This window comes from Bos indicus, chromosome 2 (genome assembly GCF_029378745.1).
Source record: "Bos indicus isolate NIAB-ARS_2022 breed Sahiwal x Tharparkar chromosome 2, NIAB-ARS_B.indTharparkar_mat_pri_1.0, whole genome shotgun sequence".
Classification (NCBI taxonomy): domain Eukaryota; kingdom Metazoa; phylum Chordata; class Mammalia; order Artiodactyla; family Bovidae; genus Bos; species Bos indicus.
In genome coordinates, this window is record NC_091761.1 from 22,947,708 (window position 1) to 22,953,709 (window position 6,002).

At 44.3% G+C, this 6,002-nt stretch overlaps 1 long non-coding RNA gene across 6 annotated transcripts in view; it reads left to right on the top strand.

Moving 5' to 3' along the window:
• The first annotated feature begins 233 nt into the window (after nt 1-233).
• The window catches only part of LOC139187200 (uncharacterized), a 59,399-nt gene continuing 53,630 nt past the window's right edge, over nt 234-6,002 (top strand). For 2 of the 6 annotated variants that reach the window (XR_011570797.1, XR_011570798.1), the window contains exon 1: nt 238-996. This is a non-coding gene — a long non-coding RNA (uncharacterized lncRNA). Of the gene's footprint in view, nt 997-6,002 lie in introns of all 6 variants that reach the window. The other 4 variants (XR_011570796.1, XR_011570801.1, XR_011570799.1 and 1 more) reach the window with 4 other exon arrangements.

The following is a 6,002-nucleotide window of genomic DNA, read 5'->3' on the forward strand; positions in this document are numbered from 1 at the left end:
TAAAACAGAGGAACAATCTCTGGAAATAATATGGTGCCACCTGGAATTCATCTTAACCCAGAGACTGCACAAGCAATAGGCTGGGACACTTCCATAGCACGAGAGCGTTTGCTCACTCACTCGTTCAGTGTCAGGCTGAACTGTCTAGAGAGTGAAGGTGTCCCCTTCCTCCCTTGGTGCCATGTGTGTGTCCCTCCCACGCATGCTCAGTCTACGAGGATGACTTCTGATAGAGGAGGACCGTTCCTCAATCAAGGGAGCTCCTGCTAGCTTGCTTTTTTTTTTTTTTTAATTAATTTTTATTGGAATATAGGTGCTTTACAATGTTAGTACGGCAAAATGAATCAGCCATCTGTGTCCATATATCCCCTCTCTTTTGAACTTGCTTCGCATTCAGATCATCCCAGTGCATTAAGGTAGAGTTCCCTGTGCTATAGAGTATGTTCCCATTAGTTACCTATTTTACACTTAGTATGAATAGTGTAATCGCAATCCCCCAATTCAAACAAACTTTCATTTATTTATTCATCCATCCTCACATCCTTCCGTCCAGTTAAATATTTATTAGGCCTGGTTCCTAAGCTGGCAACGTATCAGCAAAGACAGTTCTTGCCCTTTGAAAGTTGATATTCAGTTGAGAGAGGAAATGGGTAAGTGAATGGATACTTCAGATAGTGACAAGTCCTGTAAATGAGATACAGTAGAAGAGGGGAGAGACTAAAGAGGACCCGAGATGCTATTTTAGCTAGGAAGGCAGGGGAGGCCTCTGCGGGGGGTGACTTCGAGAGGGACTGAAGGGTGAGTGTCACCCACTCACCGCACATTTGGGAGACAGGCCTTCTAGGCTGAGGCAGCAGCAGGCAGGCAGGTGCGACAGAAGCAGAGGAAAAGCCTGAGACAGCCCTGAGAATGCGCTGACATCCGTAGTATGGATACGAGATTCTGCACCGCGGCTGGCAGCGAGGTGGGGACAGCACCAGAGCAGCTGCGTACCAGGTGAGGGGCGTGTGTGCTCCCCGCCTTCCAGGCGCCGAGTCATTTAGAAATAGTATCTCGCCTTGTTATGTCTTTAAGTTGACTTGTACTTTCATTAAGGTAATGCATGCATATAGTTAATCAAGGAGAAAGGCTTGTAACAAACAGTGGGAAGCCTCTGCTTGGTCCTCCCGCCTCTAATCTTTTTCTTCAGAGGCAACCACTTTCAACTTTTTAAACTGTTTCTTCTGCAAAGAGTGGACACGACTGAGCGACTTTCCCTTCGCTTCCGGTGTTTACGCCTTTATTTCCAGATCCTGTGCTCACGCTGTTACCTCAGCCTTAGTCCTTTCCTGACTTTCTCCAGAGTGTGATAGATGAATGCTTCAGCTCTCTGATTCACCTCCCTCCCTTCCTAGCTCCAACCCTTGGATACACTTACTACAATTTTTGTTCAGTTAATATTCAGTGTTTACATGGTGTTGACTGGGTGAATATTGTTTATTGTCAAGTCAACAAACATAATCATTTTTCCTCAAACTATCTTAACCTTTTATTTCGCCTGTAGTAAAGAATTGCCCCCCTCCACGTTTTTTTTTTTTTTAACTTGCTCAGTTCTAAGTACAGATCACTACTATTTTTTCCAGATTTGCTAATAGATATGTCACCTGATGTCTGTCAATAATTTGTCCATTTCCAAACACTCATTTATGTTCTTCCTCCTGCCCCACAGCCCTCCCCATTTGGAGGAGTGCTCTTTGGGTGTGGAAAGTACCTCTTATCCACTTTCCTGTGCTAGATTTCCTCTTTCCTGCATCCCATTCTTCTTTTCTTTTTGGTTAATTTTCTGAATTTGCTGAAGGATATCCTCCAGGAACTTCCTAAGAAAGGGCGCATGGGAAGAATTTTTTTTTTATTCCTTGCATGTCTAAAAATAAATTTATTCAAACCTCAAATTTGACTGAAAATTGGGCTGGGTATATCATTCTAGATGGAAAATAATTTCCTTGGAATTTTGAAGGTATTTGTCTATGTCTAGAAAAAGTCTTATAACATTCTGATATCTCTCTTTTCATATAAATCTGTTTCTTTCTTCTTTAAAAACTCTTATATTCATTCTATTCCTGGTCTCCTGAGATTTGAGATTGTTGTACACCTTAATCGTCCTTCAAAAACACGCTGGAAATGTGTCCTGAAAAGAGATGCAAAGTTTCCAGAGATTCTGAGGCCATTAAACAAACAACAATAATAACCAAAAACCCTTTTGGGAGAAGGGTATGATGCTAATGGAGATGGTGATCAGAAGGGAATTAGGCACTTTTGAAAGCAATGTAAATATTCGATACTTTTTTGGCCTCCTTTAAAACAGCGATTCTCAACCACGTGTGATTTTGCTGCGCAGAGGATCTTTGGCAATGTCTGGAGATACTTTTGGTGGTCATGGCTTTGGATGGGGGAGGCTTGCTGCGGGCATGCAGTGGCTAGAGGCTAGGGATGATGCTAACCCCCCTACAATGCGCAGGACAACCCGCCCCCTCCCCGCAACAGTGAAGAATTATCAGGTCCAAAAAGTCAGTAGGAAGGGCTTTGGCCAGGCTGATGCTCTCTCCCCTCTCCCACCTGTGGCCAAAGGCATGCGGGTATCTCCCAGTTGGCCTGGGGGTGACAGTTCACTCTGCTCCACCACTGAAGCTGAAACTCAGACCCCACGCATACCGATGGCTAATTAATTCATGTTAATGTATGGCAAAAACCAACACAATATTGTAAAGTAATTATCCTTCGATTAAAAATAAATACATAAAAAGCTCAGTGCTGTGGTTGAGGAACTCTGCTGTAAAGATTTCAAGTTTCTTTCTTAGAGATGTTAGCAACCATAAGCAGATTGGTTTCATTCTCCTTCATGCATCAATTCCACACGTGTAACGGCATGTCTGGTAAGTGACAGGCACTGTGCTGGCCCTCACAGAACTTAGAGTCTCCTGAAGTAAACGGGCTTGCTTTTAATTTGGGGCATGTTTAGAGAATCCATGAAATAGCTTAATCTTCTCTCAATCTGGGGGTTGCAAAAACAAGTTTCTTAAAGGAATAAGCCCTCTCTCCAAGTTTTGCTGTATTTGGGTCTATACGTTCCCATCCCAGTGGCACCCCATTCCAGTACTCTTGCCTGGAAAATCCCATGGATGGAGGAGCCTGGTGGGCTGCAATCCATGAGGTCACTAAGAGTTGGACTCGACTTCACTTTCACTTTTCACTTTCATGCATTGGAGAAGGAAATGGCACCCCCCTCCAGTGTTCTTGCCTGGAGAATCCCAGGGACGGGGGAGCCTGGTGGGCTGCCGTCTATGGGGTCGCACGGAGTTGGACACGACTGAAGCGACTTAGCAGCAGCAGCAGCAGTTCCCATCCCGGACCCTAGAGAGAGGCTGCTAGGAGTGATGATGAGGTAGGTCGAAGTGCATTGACTAACGATGGAGACATCCACGTACCCTAACATCAACCCGAGCCCTGGATGAGACCCGTGTCTTTACACTCTGCGCTAAAATCAGTTGAAATGGCTGGTTGGAAATGCAGATTCCTAGGACCTGACTCAGACGAAGTGGAATCAGAATCAGTAGGGTGTGGCCAAGAAAAAGTATGTTAACAAGCTGCCTAAGGGGCTTTTTGTGCAGTGATTATTTGAAAGCATCTGGCCCTGATTGTGCTGTGGTGAAAATAGCCTTTGCATTCAGGGCTGGAAGTGGTGGTGATTAGCTCACAACAATGTCTTTAATTTTTGGAAGAAGGTGAACCAGTAGCAACAAGTTTGGAGCACCAACACTGTCTTCTTCACATGGTCCTAACTGACTCTGAGTTCACCGCTTATTAGCTGTGTGACACTGAGGAAATAATCCAGCCTCTCTGAACCCCCGTTTCCCTTCTCTGTAAAATGGAAATAGCAGTGTATATTTCATAAGGTGAATGTTGGGATTCATGTGAAATGGTTAGCACAGAGTTTGGTCATAATCAGTGCCCAATATCACAGTTACGAAGAACCCCAGCTGTTGTGATCCTGAAAAGAAAATTCTTTATGTAAACTTCAGTGATTTCTCCAGGAAAAGATGATGTCTTCTGTTTCAGTGTTGTTCCCCCTCTTTCTTCCTTAGGATCATGAGACCTGATTATTGGTAACGTTCTCAGGAGCCCCCTCTCTCCAGTCTTCATGCCTGTGCATGCTCATATACCTTACACACGAGTGGGCACATGTCCTCTCTCCCACTCGCAAACACCATGCATACCACATGGCTTTCTCCTTTGGACCTAAGCGTCTGTTTGACGTTCTTTGTTCTGGAAACGCGTCTTGTCAGCACGCTGCTCTCTAAGATCCACACTGAACAGCGGCTCGTTGGCAGTAATAATCAGTGCCTTTTAGACGATACAGGCTTAATGGTAACAAGTGGGTAGGGCGGGGAGGCTGGAGGCAGGAGCAGTGGGGAGAGCGGTAGAGCAAGTAGCACGGCACAGTCAGCAGCTTTATTGCGGGGCAGCCGGAAAGTGGAAGGTGCCCTCTCCCCTTTCTGGGGCCTGCGGTACCAGGTTTAGGGATGAAGTGGAGACAGAACACCCTCCTGGGGGCAGGGCTGGCTGGCGCTGAACGAGTGTGGTGTCATCACAGCCAGGCCGGGAGCCCTCTACAGGCTCTTCCCATCATAGTTTTGCGATTAGTCACACTTCCTGCTGAAAACAGGCAGATACAGAGAGGGGAATCCTACTGTGAGGTTTGGAGAGGATTTCAAATGGGTCTTTTCTGAAAATAAGGTTGAAGGTAGGAAGAAGAGGAGGAACTTTCTCTGGGGCCGGTGCTTGTTGAGCCTTAGCAATAGAGATGCCCACAGATCTGGGGACCTCCAGTTCCGTGTCTTTGTCACGTGTCAGACTTGGCTGTTCAAGTGACTCTGACCAGCACTCAGATTTAATGGACCACTGGGATGTGGGTGAAGAAGGGTTTCTTAAGTGGGTTTGAGTCTGTTGGTCAACATCTGTTGAGCACTGCCAGGGGACATCTAGGAAAACTGGCTAAATCATTGGGCAAAGTACTTAATCTCTCTAGCCTCAGTTTCCTCATCTGTGAATTGGGCTACACAAAGGCTTTATCGCATAGGATTGTTGTGAGTATTACAGGAGAGAAGGCTCAAGAGCACTTCAAGGGGGATCTGGTACACAGTGGGCCTTCTGGAGAAATCTGGACTATTATTCTCATGAGAAATTCATCAATACTCGATGTTGTAGGCAGGCTTGCTGAGATATGGTGAAAGTCTTTGGCTTTTTATTACATTTTGAAGTCTAAAAGAGTGATTTCTTTATGTACTCAACATTTTCTGGAAATGCAATACAGTTAGTATTTCTGGAAATACAATACAGTACGGTTGAAATTTAGTCCTAAGAGGTAAGCTCAGGGCTCTTGCTGTTGCAGCAGTGATGACTGGCATGTTGAAAGAAAGCAGGTTGCGTTCAACTTGAAGCCTACAAAGAACCTTCTCAGCTTTGAACCTTAAACTTTACAAAGGAACAAATGAAGTGCATTGGAGCAAAAGTTCTTCAGCTCTTCTGCCACCAACAGATAGGGTTAAGGGTCCCTCAGTCCCTCTTTGGACTTAAGGAAAATGTGGACTTTGGGACCACCTTTGTAAGAAGGCTAACTTTTTGTACATCTTTTTTTTTTTTTTTTTTTAACCACAGGACTTTGGGAGAATAGATTCCAACCATATGGAGATGGTAAACCAGGAATATTTTTAAAAAGAATCTAGCATTTTGTTCTTTCAGAAGTAAAGTGACAACTGCTGGTCGAAAAGCATATTTTTGTTATTAAGGAAGCAAATTAAAATTGCAGGAAAACAATGGAATGATCAGCTTGCAAAAGTTATTTGCTTTGATTAAAAGCACCAATAAATGTGTCTTGGTGCTATAAACTGCTTCATTTAGCACTTGACATATAATAGATTTTTTTTGCAGCGTAATATCTCCATTGAAATATAATTATTTTGCAG